This window comes from Tympanuchus pallidicinctus, unplaced genomic scaffold (assembly GCF_026119805.1).
Source record: "Tympanuchus pallidicinctus isolate F22 unplaced genomic scaffold, pur_lepc_1.0 scaffold3, whole genome shotgun sequence".
Taxonomy (NCBI): Eukaryota; Metazoa; Chordata; class Aves; order Galliformes; family Phasianidae; genus Tympanuchus; species Tympanuchus pallidicinctus.
In genome coordinates this window covers 21,394,841-21,410,683 of record NW_026294747.1, presented here as the reverse complement: position 1 = coordinate 21,410,683, position 15,843 = coordinate 21,394,841, and the positions used below count along the sequence as shown (strand labels likewise).

General features: G+C 43.5%; 1 protein-coding gene across 6 annotated transcripts in view; it reads right to left on the bottom strand.

Moving 5' to 3' along the window:
• TSPAN18 (tetraspanin 18) overlaps positions 1-15,843 on the bottom strand; it is a 103,745-nt gene that overhangs the window by 51,154 nt on the left and 36,748 nt on the right. For all 6 annotated transcript variants that reach the window (XM_052693209.1, XM_052693206.1, XM_052693211.1 and 3 more), the window contains one exon: positions 151-277. The gene's annotated coding sequence lies outside the window, so the exon portion shown is untranslated. The remainder of the gene's footprint in view (positions 1-150; positions 278-15,843) is intronic.

Here is a 15,843-nt window from a genome sequence, read left to right as displayed (position 1 = left end):
CAATGTAAAGTTTCACCTCTACAGTTATGTCAAGCAGAGGTGACAGTGCCAAATGAATAGAAAAATCCTCTGCTCAGCCCACTGCAGCAAGCCCCAGCCAGGGCAGAGCTCAGCAGCAGCAGTCCGAGTAGCAGCAGTGCTGCCTCTTACCTGTGTGCTGCTCGGAGGGACAGGCCTCCAGAGAAGTGTTTGGTCACCACAAGTTGGGCCGTGCTAAACACACATCAGTTGGTCTCCTTGCTCCAGGACCCCAGTGCAGTAATCCAGGCTGCTCAACCTGTTGGAAACATCAGTGACACACGTAAGACACATACCTGGATATTGTGCCCAAGGAGGATTGTGACTTTGTCTCAGTCAGTTCCTCCTATTCAGGTAAAGATCAAGTTTTTTCTGCACATCTAAACGCGGTGAGGGGAACCATCTGACAAAAACCCTGACAACTCTAGGAAGACAAATCTTACTTTTTATTCCACTTAGATGGGATAGAGAAAGGCTCTGAGCAGAGAACAAGAGGAGAACGAAAAAGAGGGCAAGGTGAAGGAGCAGAGAGGCCAGGAGTATGGGGTAAAGATACCAATGTAGCCAGGAGGAGAAGGGTTTGGTGGGAGATGCACAGGTGGTGATAGCAGTGAGCAAGCAAGAGAAGGTAAATCAGAGCGTGGAAAAAGGAAAAGAAGGCCAATGCGAAGGGAGGTTGGCTGAAGGCTACCCTTGTCAGCCTTCCCCTTACAGAAGTCAGCCAGACCTGGGGCAGAGGTGGAGCCAGCGCTTAACAGAGCAATTTCTCTGTAAGTGCTTCTCTCCAGAGAACAGCACTGAGCCTGCATCTCATTCTCCCTGACAGCTCCAATTCAGACGTTAAGCTGGCGCCATGCAAACCCATTTCGTAGCATTGCTCCTTTCCTCTCCATCCCCGCTTAAATCACTGCTTTGCCCTCTCTCAAAACAAAAATTCTCTGCTACAGCCAGTCCTGCCACCATCCCAAAGCCAATGGCAGTTGTGCAAGTGCCCCTTGGAGCACTGTCTGCTCCACTGCATCACAGTGCTCAACAGCTCTCCCAGGGTGAAGGCAACAAGCTGGGGGCAAGATCCTTTCTGCAAGCACTCCCCACAGCCCTGCAGGACACTGAAGCAGGGCAGCAGCCAAAACTCCACAACACAGGTGCTCATTTTGTATGTGGTCTGAGCAAGGGAACATTGAAGCAGTACTTGTGTGGTTGCTCTTGCCCACATCCCTAGTGAGCTCACACTTCAGCTGTGCTTCATCCTCCTGTTGGTGTTTGTTTACAAGTCTGTTCCCTGCTCTGCACAAACCAGCAATTCAAACACACATGCACTGCCCACATCCTGATTTCTTATAAGGGGAAGTGAAAGTGTCTGAGAGGTGCAAGTGCTTGCGTGTAGAAAGCAACACGAGGACAAAGTGGCTGCTGCCCAACAAAACCCTACCCTTCTGAACTTGGTCCTTGCCCTTTCAGACACACGTTACTGGGCAGTACCTCCCAGCTTTCAGAGACAGCCAGGGAAAAAAGGAAAGATTTATTTATTCAGGTTTGTAACGCACTCTGAAACCATTATATACGAAGTGTCACAGGCAGGTGCACAAGCTACTGAGAGACATCAGAAATGTCATTCAAAGCCACTTTTAGTACCAATTTTCTCCTTCCATTACGGAGAGAACCGTGCTGCCCTTGTAGGTAAAACCCATTCTTTCCCTATTACTATTCCAGGTGATGTACCACTGTGATCAGGAGCAGAGAGCTCTAATACATTTAGGGCCACTAACACTGCATTTTGTCTTGTGTGCATACATGCTCAGATGAGAGATTTCAATCATCACTCTTCAAGGAACATTAGGAAACAGGAGATACTATGGATCGCCTAAATCCTCTGCTCCAGTGGAGGATCGCGTCTTCCCTCTTAGCACGGCTGTGTTCCTATCTAATCCAATTTAGAGCATCTCAGACAGAGGGAATATTCTCCTTTCTCTCAGCAGATCTCACAAAAACCTGACAGAGCTGTCTTCAGGACTTGCCACCTGCATAAACAGTCTAATTTTTGTTAATTAGTGTGATTCCTTTGCATCTCCCTCCAGCAAAACCAACAGCATATGTGAGAAGTGGATGAGGACAATAAAAAGTAGGGACTTTCTATGGGGCTGAAGGAGAGAGACAGAAAGGGACTGCAGCATTATGGAACCCAATGCTTCCTTTAACCACATAGGTAAATTCTCAAAAGAGGATTTAACCCCATAGATTATGGGTCATCTGGGCTCAATACATTTTTAATATGAAAACAAAAACAAACAGAAGCTTAACATGGCATTTCTCCTGATTAGCTGCCCTGCTCTTACATTCTCTCTAACCCCTGCTGGCTACTAGCAGAGATAAGAGCCTGACCCAGCCCAGCAGCCAGCAGCCAATCCTCCCACAGCACTGCACTGAGGTGCACCCCTGGGGCTTTGGGCCCTTCCTCTTCAGTCTGTTGCAACATAAGGACTGGAATGAATTGGGTTTTGTTTGTTTTTTCCATCTGACCCTGGTTCACAGCTTCTTCCCCCACTTTGGTGTTTGTTAACTTTAGGGCTCTGATGGTGATATGCTTTGCAAATGACTTTTTTTTTACATCCCAGTACACTTCTGTAATCATACACATCCTTGCAGAAAGCCACTTGATCAAGCATAAGGAACAAGAGTTTGCACTATCCCCTGACACAGAGATGGGAAGGAACACAGAAGCATTCATGTTTCACATTTTATAAATCACAAGTAACACGAAAACAGATGTAAAACAAGCCAGCTCCTGATCCTATTTTATACCCACCACAACACAAATCTTTGTGCATTAAATACAATTGAAAGGGAGCTGTGGAGCTGGCAATGACTTGACAGATGCTGAGACGAACTGCAGCAGAAAGGAACATTACAGCCTGAAACAGCGTATGTTAAAAAGGCATCTGTTTATTGTTTGATATCTGTATTTATTTACAAAGACAGCTCGCCAACATGCTGACAGGTTGGGGAGGTGCAGTAGGCTGGCATTTTGAACTCCCAGAAGGCAGTGGGAGAGCAGTTTGTTATCCTTGGGTCATGGCACAAGCTCACACTTCAGTGCAAAGAGGTGGTAGAAGAGCAGAGTGGGTCTTTGTGCCTCGCCGCCTTTGATATAGATATGAGAATCCCTCAAAAGCAAGTAGGGCACAGCTCCTTTTGCATTAAAACAAGAGCTTTCTTAGCAAGAGAGAAAATTAATTAAGTGGGTAAAATCCCACAGGTTGGAACAGCAGCTGAGGAATTATCTTTCTATTAGGTTGGTAATGAGGACTAAAAAAAACACTCGAGCAGACATTAACAGCTTTATATGGGCTCACTGGCATTCCAGATCAGATGCAAGGCTTGGCGTTCCCAGAGCAGCAGATGCAGCTCCAGACCTCAGCTTGCCCTACTGAACTGCACCAACAGAACAGCAAACAGTGATACATGTGCAGAACCACTGCAACAGGGGATGACTATCAGGAGGAATCCATGGAGCCCACTGACACACTAAGCTACTAACAGTTAAACTTCAGAAAATGCATTAACTTCCCTGGTTACTAAAGTGGAGCTCCTTTAGAAAAATAAAAAAAAATTTAAAAACAGAGGGGGGAGGGGGTGGGGGGGGAAGAAGAAAAGGAAATGACTGTCCCTCTTTCCAAAAACGTGCCTCCAGACACCTTCCTGCCCTCAAGTTACTATTGGTGACACAAGTGTCCCAGGAGGCTCTGCCCAAAGAGCTTGCTGCCTAAAAAGACAAAACGCAGGAAATATTAACACTGCCCACACTGGAGATGTAAAGCAGAAATCCAGAGAAATGCTGGAGGAAACCAGTGGCAGAACTGTGAATGGAACATCTTCACTCTTTATGGATCTTTATGGAGATCATTGTTTCTTCCTTTCCTATTCTCGCATCTTTCTCTGAAAGTTTTTTGTTGTTGTTACTGGTTTTGTTTTGTTACAGATTCTAAAGTTCATCCCTAATAACAAGGTCCACAACCAACTGATTTGATTCTTATTTCCAGGGGGTGAGTTTATGGGTTCTGAAACCAATAAGGACAACAAATTCTCAGCAGCACTCAAAAACTGCCCCAAAGAGGCAAATTCCACCCCCTTAAAATGAACAGCAAACAGTGCTATTTCGTGTACAGTACACCTACTTGTGGGGTATTCAGCTGACCAACTCACTTGGAACCACGCTAGCTCACATACTTCTGAAGCAGGTGTTTTGTATATTACCTGTATGTCATTAATCAACACAGATGATATCCCTGCCAGATGAGATAATTATTTTGCAATTACAATGAAATGAAAGCTACTGCTTGTGAAGGTTTCACTAATTACCCACGCTTACCAAAGGCTACGGATAACAGAGTATTTTCCCACCATTTCTGCCTCTCATTAATCCAAATGCCCTCTGTGCCCTAAACCTAATGAAAAAGAAACCAATGGCACTTCCTGAGCAATAGGATTGAATTACCCACTGGAAGGAAGCTGGTTGCCTAACAAAAGCATTTGCATTTCTATTCTTTTTACTTCTTTTAATAAGTATTCAAAGTGCTTGTAGTACATAAACATTTAGCTTGTTTGCCAGGTTGCAGAAATAAGGCTTTCTGTCAGTCCGAACTGTTATTTCAGGTTTGCTATCACCCTCACTTAACTAGAGGGCTGGCTGCTCTCTGGGATACTGCGGCACAGCACTTGTACTGTCACACTCGGGTCTATAACTCCTTTAGCTCTGGTAATCCAGCTGTTTTATATCAGTATTTTTCTAAGGCTCCCATCTGTCTCTCATACCTCTTTTCCCTCAGATCCACCTGAGCAGACACACTGACACCTCTCAGCACGGTGTTCCCAGAATTATGAAAGCATCCAGGGGTGGAAAGAAAACAGGCGCTTCAGACGTTGTAGCCTGTGTAGGGCTGCTTCGAGCAGTTCAAGTATGGGGCAGTGAAGACGTTCATTTGCAAAGGCCTGGATTTCTGCTCAGGGAATCAGTGTCATTTGTTCGCTCCAAGAAAGAGACATGGGCCGCTGGTTCCCATAGGTTTGTATATAATATAGGTGCATGTGATTCTGGTGCTTCAAAAGCTTCTTAAGTGAAAAAATAATAACAATATAGAACAGAGCACTCTGCAGAGCAGTACAGCTCTTCAATTATCTTTTGGAATGCATCATCAGCTCTGCATAGCTGAGTTCTCTGCTTTATCTTCTCCAGATCCCCTTTCTTTAAACAAACTCCAGATTCCCATCGCCCCCCAAAAATGCCTCTTAAGACCTGATTGTTTTTCTTCAAAGACATAATAATTTTAAAGGACTTACCAATAGTATTTCAAAAGGAAAAAGCACACAAAACCCAATAATCAAATGGTAAAGGGCACGGAGAAAGACATGGGCAGCTATGGAAAAGGATATGCAATACAGTTCTATTATCCTCTTGAAATGAAGAGTAAAAGCTTGTGAAATTCCATTCCAATGCCTGCAACTCAGTCTAAATCCTTCTGACCAGAGTAACAAAGCCATTGTATCATATTTTGGCATTTTTATCATATCCCAGAAACAGGTCTTGCAGCTTTCAACCCTTCAGGTTGATGAATTTTATGATCATGAAATCAGACTGACAAGCATAAAAAGAAAAGGAAGATGATTTTTCAAGGCATGGGAGAAACCTTCCTCTACACTCATATTGTGCTCCTTCCTCACTGAACAGGCTGGGCCTTCTCCCACACATGACCATCACCCCAACCATCACATAGCACCCAGCCTTCTGCTGGCCTACACTGTCTTCTTCACAGCACTTCAGGTGCTCTGCCTACACGATCATCCAAATAAACCACAGTAAAAATTAACTTTGTGTTATGAGGAACACATAAGCCAGTAGAGACACTTAGCACACTTGGAAGTATCATTCAACTGCCCTGGTCAGAAATCACACCATCACTGAGGAATAGGCTTGTCCACAGGAGGAAACTGCAGTCAATGAAAAGTTGGGCCATAAAGAACTACCTATGGATTTTCCAAGAGCCAAGAATCAAATGCCAGAATGTAAATACGCTTAACAGTATAAATCTTAAAGGCCTAAAAAGTGTTTAATCTGCCTGCACTAGAGAAAGGCAGCACAAGAGAAGCCTGCACTAGAGAAACTCAGCACAAAACTACTGCAAGGAATGGAGAATACACAGGGTCAGTGGGACAAGCAAAAGCAAAGGAAAAACTCCATTATAATCAGGGGCAAAGGGATACATCCATTCTTTTCTTCTTTTCTCAGAAAATTCAAATAGAAAATTATGTTTTAAGAGACTTGTTTCTCTTTTTACTCTTTGATCCCTGAAAGAAAGGGAAAATTTGTCATCACCAGAGCAGATCTAATAGACATTTTCTGAAATGCAATGTAAAAATGGTCAAAACTTTTCAAAAACCTACTAGTATTAGCAATTCCAACGCATGGCAAAAGTGCAGAGGTGAAGTAGTTTTTTCCACAGCTAAGCTGTATAAGCACCTTAAAGCCAGTTTATATTGCATGGCAAAATAGGAGTGCATCAGAAAGGACCAAGGAGGGAGAAGACAGTTCATTATTTCTGGCTGGTGTTTTCTCGTGATGGTGCCCTTGAGGATCATTACCAGCTTTCACTTCAAGAGCACATTCCCTATCTGCAAATGTTTTTCAACACCTTCTTTTACCCCCAGTCCATCCCACTATTCTTCTCTTCTGCCCTCTCATGCAAGAGCTTTAAATAGCCAGTAATCAAAACCAGGATGCATAATGGAAGTCACAAGCATGGAGGTGGGCAGGCAGCTTAGCTTAGAGACTATTGTTATTACGGGGCACAGGCAGAACAAAACACTCCTCAGGTTTTGCAACACCAGTGAATAAATTCAGCTCCCAAAAGATGTCCGAAAACTTGAGAAATAGGAAGCCATTCCTCTGAAAGCTGCAGAAAGAGAGCTCTTTGGTTCATCAGCACTACATTGTCAGAGAATACTCTTCCTGGAGGGGTCTGTTAGGCAGTTAGTGAAGGAACACTTCTGGCCTGCTGAACACAAGAGGGATGACAGCCAAGCAAACTACGGCTCCACTGGGAACAACGACAAACGTCCTTGTGTCTGCAACAGGAGCACAACCAGATCCCAGAGAGATGGATGTGGGAAAGCTTCACTCTGGAAGATAGAGCTATGGAAGCAGTTAGGACTTGGGGAACTCCATTTATAAAAACGTCTCAAGCTGTTTACCTGAGGATCTTCAGACAAGAAACACTCAACAGTTTTTAAAAACCTGGCCCTCTGAAAGCATGGAGCCTAAAAATCTCATGCACTCTCAAAACTTAAGACATGACTGCAAAGGTGGGACTTCTGCCTTGCCAGTTTGTCCCACGACCTTAAAAGGGTTTCCAAAATAAAATACATACTGATCATACTAGTTTTATGGTCTGTATTGTTCTTAGAGCCTGGTCAAGTAAGGAATGCCAAAATGCAGCTTTGTATCAGCCTGTGCAATACAGAGCTCTTCTGACTCCAAGCTCTGCTCCTGACAAGACTACATGTACTCTTAGCTTACTGCAAGGGCTATTTCTCCCAACCAGGACTTGCAATGTATTTTTCTATTATTGAGCTGCTTGCTGAGGTACTTCTTGAAAATGAACATGGACTCACCTTTGCCTGACCTTTCCGTCTATCCTTTTTTTTTTTTCTTTTTAAGTTATATTTCAACTTCAGGTTTTTTCAACATCTCAATAAGTGGCACTTCAGTACTTCAGCATTTTGTACCAGACTAGAAACACTGACACAGAGAAAAAAGTAAAGAGACTGACACTAGTTGTAAAGACTAAGAAAAAGTGTGAAGCAAATGAGCTCATTGGCCTCACAATCAACCACAGGAGCTTTTACAAGCACTTACCTTCTGAGTGTGCAGTTCCATAAGGGTCTTCAGTGGGCAGCATGAAGACTAATGAGGCAGGGACTGCACTCTGCAAACCACTCCATGACAAAAGAATCAACTGCACAAAGCCCCTTTGCTGAATTATTTGTTAGGACTTTGTAGAATAAAATACGGCTCCCAGCACTGTTATGGCCAAGCTGCTAAGAGAACACTACCTGCTTCTGTTTCCTACAGCCATTCTGTGTTTCGGATGGAGGTGTTCAGAGGCTTTCAGAAAGCAGTTTCTAGCTGCAGTAAGCTGAGGAGAGCTCCTCTGAGAGGAAAACTTTGTTCCTTTTTGGTTCACCTGATGCTTACAGCCCATGATTACTTCAGTCATCTGGCTACCAGTCAGCAAGATGCAGTAGGCTAAAGACAGCTCAAGCCAGGACCAGGAGTAAATAATTTCCAGGAGCTGTGCGATGTCTTCTGGCACATGAGGACTGAGCCCAGTGATTGGGGGAAAGAGTGAAGCCTTCAGAGGCTGTGAAATCTCCCTCATTTACCTGGAGGTAATGACTGGTTTCAGCCTTTAGAGGTTTCTCAACACTTACGCAACCTCAGCCCATTTGGGCAAAGCATCAGACATCCCTCCCAAGTCACAAAAAATAAAATGGTGTCATCTCCTCACCAAGCTCTGTTCTGCCACAGCAACTGTCAACCAACACAATAAGAAAGCCCTCACTAAAAGGAGCCACAAGATTCAACAGCATCTCCCTGTATGCAGTGCTCAACAGGGCCCCTCTCACTGCACGGCTACTTCCAGAGTCCCGCAACCAGAAAATTCAATCCAGACAAGGAGCTCTTCCAGGCAGACACTAAACATTCGCTTACAATAAACACAACCCTGAGCTGCAGGGACCAAAGAAAGGTGTACATCAAACGTAATACAAAGAGGGCAGATGCGTACTGCCTCACACTGTGGTCTTTTGAATGTGCAAAGAAAGAGAGACGTTTTCAAAACGATCCAAAAATGTAACAGGAAACAGAAACAAAATTTTATATTTTGCACACTTCAGTTTTTCATGGGCAATTTTCCCTTATATTTGAGGAGCCAGAGTTCATGTTTCTCACTGCAACTTTGGAAACATGTAAAAGAATTTCAAACACTTCCTTTTGCATAGCTTTGCAGCACAGTCCTTGGGCTGAAACATCTCCAAACAGGTGATCTTTGATCCTCTCTCCCCAGAGAGGGGGTAGGTGGAGACAACAAAAGGAGAAAGGGGCAGAGAGGCAGCAGCCAGGGGACAAAGCTAGGAGGGTGTGAGGCTATTACTCCATGAATGGCTCCTCCTCATCCAGTGACAGCATGGGAGTATACATACTTATTGGTTTTATACTCACAGAACTGCAGCTTTAAACAGAACTGATGGGTTCTAAGGACACAGGAGAAGAAAAGTCTTTTAAAATCAGCTGGAAGGACACAGCCAGCACTGACGACAGAGGTCACTATAAGCAGTTTCCACAGAAAATGCTTACAACTGTTAACGATGCATAGGTGGACCTTGTTCATATAGTTGTTTTTTTTCACATACAGAAAAAACAAGTAGGGTAAAATTAATATCAGAGCAAGAGGATGGCTGAACTGTTAAATTTACAGATGAGTAAACAGCTGAAGCTTTACAGCAAATTTGTTCATTTGTGGCAATATCCACTGTGTATGAGTATTTCCATAAATACCCTTCTAAGCAAGATGATCAGTGGAAACCGAAACAATTCTTTTTAAACAAGTGTTGAAAACAGGCTGCAGAATAAGAATTCTGTCATTCAATGCAAATAATTGTGCAAGAAGCTGGGTCCTATGGATTATATGCATTTAGTCAAGGAGAGGAAATATTATTGTGTGACCTCTGTCAAAATCCAAACTGAACTGTGCAGCTGGAAGCTGAACACTTGAATACTGAATAATAAAAAGTAGTTGCTTGTAAACAACCGGCAAAACAAGAAACAATCTCTGAATGATTTCAAATAACGCATGCAATTGAGAAGTCAATAAGCTATTTGTAGACAATTTGTCAACAGAAAAACTTACATAGAAAATTATATTTTACAATCGCTACAAATTATTCATGTCGCTATCACAAGAGCATTTATGATTCATCATGAAGACACAGAAGTAAAGATGCCAGGGGTTGAAAAGGAATTTTGTGTATTATATTCTGTAACCAATCAGTTGCAAGGAGTTAATATTTTTAGCTGTTTGTGCTGATCCCCAAGGTGTAAACAGTGAGTGACGGAGGCAAGATGATGTAACTTGAAGGCTCAGTGATCTGATTTGCTCTCACCAAGTCTGAGCAAAATGTGACGTCAGTGAAGTGATACTTTAATGAAATAATGTCATTATTTGCTTTCATTCTCATGAATGGTCATACCAAGTCATAATTTCATTCTGCAGAATAGCAATGGTGTCTTAACTCCGTGCAGCAAAACTCTTATAGCCCATAAATACTCAAAGTACCTGATTTGTCATTGCTGTCCAACCAAAAAACACAACACTGCACATCCCTTCATAGAGAGAGAGAGATTTTCCAAGAACCCTTAAGAGATCTCTAATAGCTGTGGGACTTTTTAAATCTTAGAAATCAGAGAAGCAGAAGCGGGTATCACCTTCCTCCCAGCCAATTTGAGGGCACTGTTATTCTTCATGGAGTCACAGAATTGGACCTCATTTAGATCAGGTACTAGGCCAGATGAAGAATTTGCTCTCAGGTGCAACCTGGTAACTCCAGAAAAGCAGCACGGCAGCCTAAGCAGATGGTTACTTTATGCTGGTTACTTTACACTTTTTCCTGTGACTGTATATCTGCTGGCCCGCATGAGGTTACCTGGCAGTAGGTGCTGTAATGAAGGTAAATTACAACTTGTGTTAGCACAGCTGTGTAGTATAAGGAAGCATTCAGACAAGGCTAATGTCTTTGCAGTTCAGAGGGAAGGTAATTGAAAAGGTTAGGAGACTGGTCACAAATATACTACACATTAAGTGCAAGGTTCAACAGTCTGAAGTGGCTCTGGTTCAGCTGCCACGTGGAGAGGACGCTGAGCCAGTACAGCACTGCTTCTAGGCCTTACAGGAGACTTTTTCTTTAAATCTTCTAAAAAGTAACTGTTAAAAAGCAAAAGCAAGCAATGAAAACTTGGTCCCCAGAGACCTTTGCAATGGCCACTTGATTCCATCCTTAAGAGACAAACAACTTTATTACTACTTCTCTACCAACATATCCTAACTCATCCCAGCTTCACAACTACATTTTCTCTAACAGATGGTTGAAGTCATTAACATAACTTTGCTAAACTCAGAGAAGTGTTCTTGACATGTATTTATTTAGTTTTGAAGGCTCATGCTTCTATTTCAGATATGAGAAACGACACTTGCGTGTTTAAAAGGTCGTCTCCCTCAGCAGTATCAACAGGACTAATAAAAGATACAACCTTCTTTCCCTGTAAGCCTTGCCCAAGGAACTGCCACTGCTGTGTGTATTCCAGTACAGCTCTTTTTGCTGAAACCACCCACATTTCTCATTGCTGACCTGTGTTTGCATTTCAGTCAATAAACACCAGAGACAGCAGCTTTCTCCTCGAAGCATACTGAGGCATTTGCCTGCTGTAAATGCTGTATTTGCTACCAGCACAGACAGCATCTTGTCGTTCCTTCCTTAGATCAAGTGCTCATGGAAACAGAAGAGCAGCAGGAGCAGAGTTTGCTCTCACAAGCTGGCCTTTCAAGTCCCTTGTACAGTATTTATAAACTATCGATGGAAGCAGCAGGTAGCAGCTGGTTAACATCATGTAACACCACTACAGAACGGTTCTGACAAGAAGTTAAAGAGAGCACATAATTAATTGAGGCTGAAGGAGGAACGCAGGCAGACTGACTAATTACCTCGACTGCTCTGGCTGAGGCGCATGCTGCTGCAACACGCGTTAGGAGATGTTTAGTGCTCATAAGCAGCCAGGATCTCTGCTCCGCATCTCTACTGAAGACGCATCTGCAAACACCTCACAGGCCTCCCCCAGCCCTTGCTCTTTGCCCTACCACAGCATCCAGCACCTTTCTTCCCTGGACACAGCACAGCCTCGTTCAGATCTGCCCTCTGCTCTTGACAACACTAGTAAGGCTTTCCTGTTATGTACCGAGTGACGAGAAACAAAACATGAAGACTGAGGTAAATGACAAGTAGGAAATAATGCTGCAGTTGTCCCCCCTAGACATTCATTCGGTGACAATCAGCAAATGGTTCTTACACTGAGAATGCTGTGAAGAGCTACGAAATGGGCAAGAAGCAAGTGGAGCAGAGGTATGAGAACTCACATCTCTCCAGATGGAAAATGGAAGGAAAAAAAATCGATTGACTTTCGAATAACTTTCATACAGCATAGGCCAAAATGCCTGCTAACGATACCTGTGCAATAAATCAGCTTCTGATTTCTGCTCAACCCTAAGACCTTTTAAATCCACGAGTGGAAAGCCTTTTGGTAGGAAAAATAAAAATAAAAATAAAGGAGGGATCAAGTTAATGAGTTCACCTGGAAAATACACGCTTGGCTGAAAAACCACCAGCCTCACTCCCCCGCCTTAAGCTGTGGTGCAAAGCTGAAGATGCTAATGATTTCTTTCTCACCCCTCCACGCAACAACTCCCTCTTGATCTCTTCAAGGCAGAAAAATGAGTAATAATAAAATGCAAGTTCTCCTTTCATTAACAACTCCAAGCTCTTATTTCTGAGTCAGTATTAAAACATCAAAAACAAGCACCCCAATCCCAGTCACACAGGGTGATCAATGCCTCTTTGCCACTTAGGGAAGATCTAAAGAGGCACCTAATACATCTATTATGTTACAGTCAGCAGCACGAATTCTTTTCAAAAAGCAATAATCCCCTCCACGTGACACTTAACTCCCCAGTAGGTCCTTTTGCAGTCAGGTTAATAACCTTCACTTTATGTAGGCAAAAGATTAACAGTGAATACGTTGAATCCAAGTTTGTGGTGCTGTACCTCCTCCTTTTGTTTGCTTCCAGGCCCTGCTGGCCTCTGTCTAGGACTTGACAAATAAATCCCATTTGGCGCTGCCAGCAAATGTTTCTTGATTAAGCATTTGGGATCAAAGAGGGTCTTCTCATTTCCTTACGTTGCAACTCTAGAGGTCTAGTCTCAATTTAATTTGTCTCCTTAGTACAGCAGAAACAGGATGAGCAGGGAAAGAAAGCAAGCAAGAGAATAATTTGTTTCCCTTAAGAAATTCAGGTCTTTAAGATTTATTTCTAAGTACTGCTTTTTATCCTCACTGTCTTTAGAACAAAAGTCCATAATTCCAAGCATCAATAGGCACCCAAATACCTCTAACCTCACAAAATCCTCATCACAAGACCAAAGGGCAAGCTCTAAATTTTGCGTTCTTAATAAAAAGTAAGTGCTTTCTCTCTCCTGTGTTTCCTTCTGGAAAACAAAACAAACCAGAACAAAAAACCAGCACCCAACAGATCTGCAAGCACAGCCCGTTCTGCCCAAGCTGGAAAACTCTCAAAGCTGCAACCTCCTCCATCAACTAAAGAAATATAAAATCTCTACATATCACAGCAAGGTGGGAGCAGAAACCATCACCCAGTCAGGCTCCCAAAAAACATCCCCACCACCTTCCTGTTGCAGCTTGTTCTCCTCCAGGCTGTTCTACAAATCAGGTTTTGCATTGGTAACCTGCAGCAACCTGGCACAGGCAACTGCAACTGGGCTCATTCTGCAAAGAGCAGAGACCACAGGAGGTGGCAGGGGAGAAAAAGAAATACGAGATAATAAGAAAAGGTGACAGAGCCTGAAATTCTGAAGCGTGTTAGCATAATGAGAAGAGGATTTTACAAAGTGTAGCCATAAACCTGGTCAAAATCATAAACGTGAAAGAAAACCATGCTGCCAGAAACCACCTGCCACCACATGCATGCTTACAAATCTCCCCTCCCCAATAGAAACAGAACCTTAGATTTCTGGGATTCAATCATGGTTCCAAAACGAAGCACAGCTGATAATAAACAAGACCCCAAATACCCATGAAACACAGAGCTGTTCACTGAACTAAGTCAGACTTGCAGCTCTGTACTGTATGGCAGTCATAGAGGACAAATCCCTGCATGAAGCCAGGAACAGCCTGCAAAGCAGCCAGGGACTCATTTCTTTTGGGTACTGTCAGAGTTTCTAGCTGGATTAGGCAGAATCCCTAATCCTTCTGCATCCGGCTCTAGTCTGGCCCCAGAGATACCAACTGCAGCAGACAGCCTTTCAAACAAGTCCACAGTGAGATCTAATTGAGAGGTGGAAATCAGGATTTCCTTATGGTGGTCAGTTCTTCAGGTGGCAGACTGCACATCACTGCTGTCTCTGAATTAAGGTGGACAGCACTGGTGCCATGAACAGGACCCAGCTGGGCTAGAAACATCCAGGCATATGGAGGCAGGGAGCAAAGCTTTGCAAAGATCTGTCTTTTCTGGGTGCACATGTGTTTTACAGAGTCAAAGCCCTGTCACACTTCATCCTCTTCAAAACAAAGAGTTGGAATGAGGAAGAGAGATTATTTGGTAGCTTTACCATAATGTGTTGTGTTTTTTTTCCCCCAGGCCACAAGCTTATCTGATATTTTTTAGCTAAAAGCTCTTCTGAGAACTAAAACCAAACCAAAATACTGCAGCTCCAAGATTGTCCAGGTCTTAAACTAACAAATACCTACTTCACATAAGTTCCACAAAAAGCAGTGCATCTTCCTAGGGCTCAAAATAATGGGGAAGAAAAGGCAAAGGAGCTCAGACAAACCACATGCTGCTGGCTCAAACTGAGCTGAAAAACCAGGAATGCTTTTGCCCCAGACTAGTTGGCAGAGTCTGCTCTCTCTGCCAGTGTAAGTCCCTCAATATTCAGTCTTGGCACAGACAGTGCATGCACACTGTGGAAAAGCAAAGGAAAGCACTCTTCCTGCCTCAGTGGATTTACATTCTAAGGCCATCAGTCTCATCCTGACACTTGGTACATGCAGCAATCAGCAGGCAGGCTGCTGTCAAAGCACTTCATCCTTTTACCATTTCCATGCTAGAGAGAGCACATCTATATTGGGTGACTTTTCTAAAAACAAAGCCAGTCAAAACATTCTGAATTGCAAACTTTATCAACCAAAATGAGAGAGAAAAAAAATTGTTCCACGGTAATTTCTCCCACTTTTCCAATCACTCTATTCAAAAAGGAGCTTTGAAGAAAATAGTGTTCAAAGAGTATTTGGAGCTGACTGAGCACAGCTCACGGGGAACCACATGAGCCTGAAGCATGTTGATTTATCCTTTGGCAAGGGGGCTGTTATTTACGGGATTGCCTCAAAAGCAGAAACAGGCACCCCTCTGCAGTGTGACCACCAGGAGCTCCAGACTTGGGGGATTCTAGCTGCAAACGCTAGGATGGGATAGGATCAGAAAACTGGAAAGACCCTGCTCTTTTGAACATACTGAAGCATGTAAGAAGTTGAAGCCCCAGCAGGCAGCACTGCAGATTAGTCCCTTAAGGACACTGTGCCCGGCACAAGGGATGCTGCTCTCCAGAGATCTCCACAATGAAAGCATGGCAAGACTCAGTTTCCTCTCCCTCTGATGGCAACAAGAAATCCTTCAGCAGATTGAGCTGTGCTGAGCATGCTAGAAGTCAAGGAGGCAAATGACAGCACTGTGCATTGGAATGTAAATTATGTAAAATTATGCTTGCAGACATACAGGGAGTGTGGGGAATCAAACTTCTCCCCACTGAGGCAGGCATTAGCTCTTTCTGCGTGTGCCTGTAGAGTGCTTGTAATCCCAAAAGAAAGGGATACACAAGTCTAGAGAGAATAGCCTCAAATGTGCATATGATGCAGAACATAGGCTGAATTTT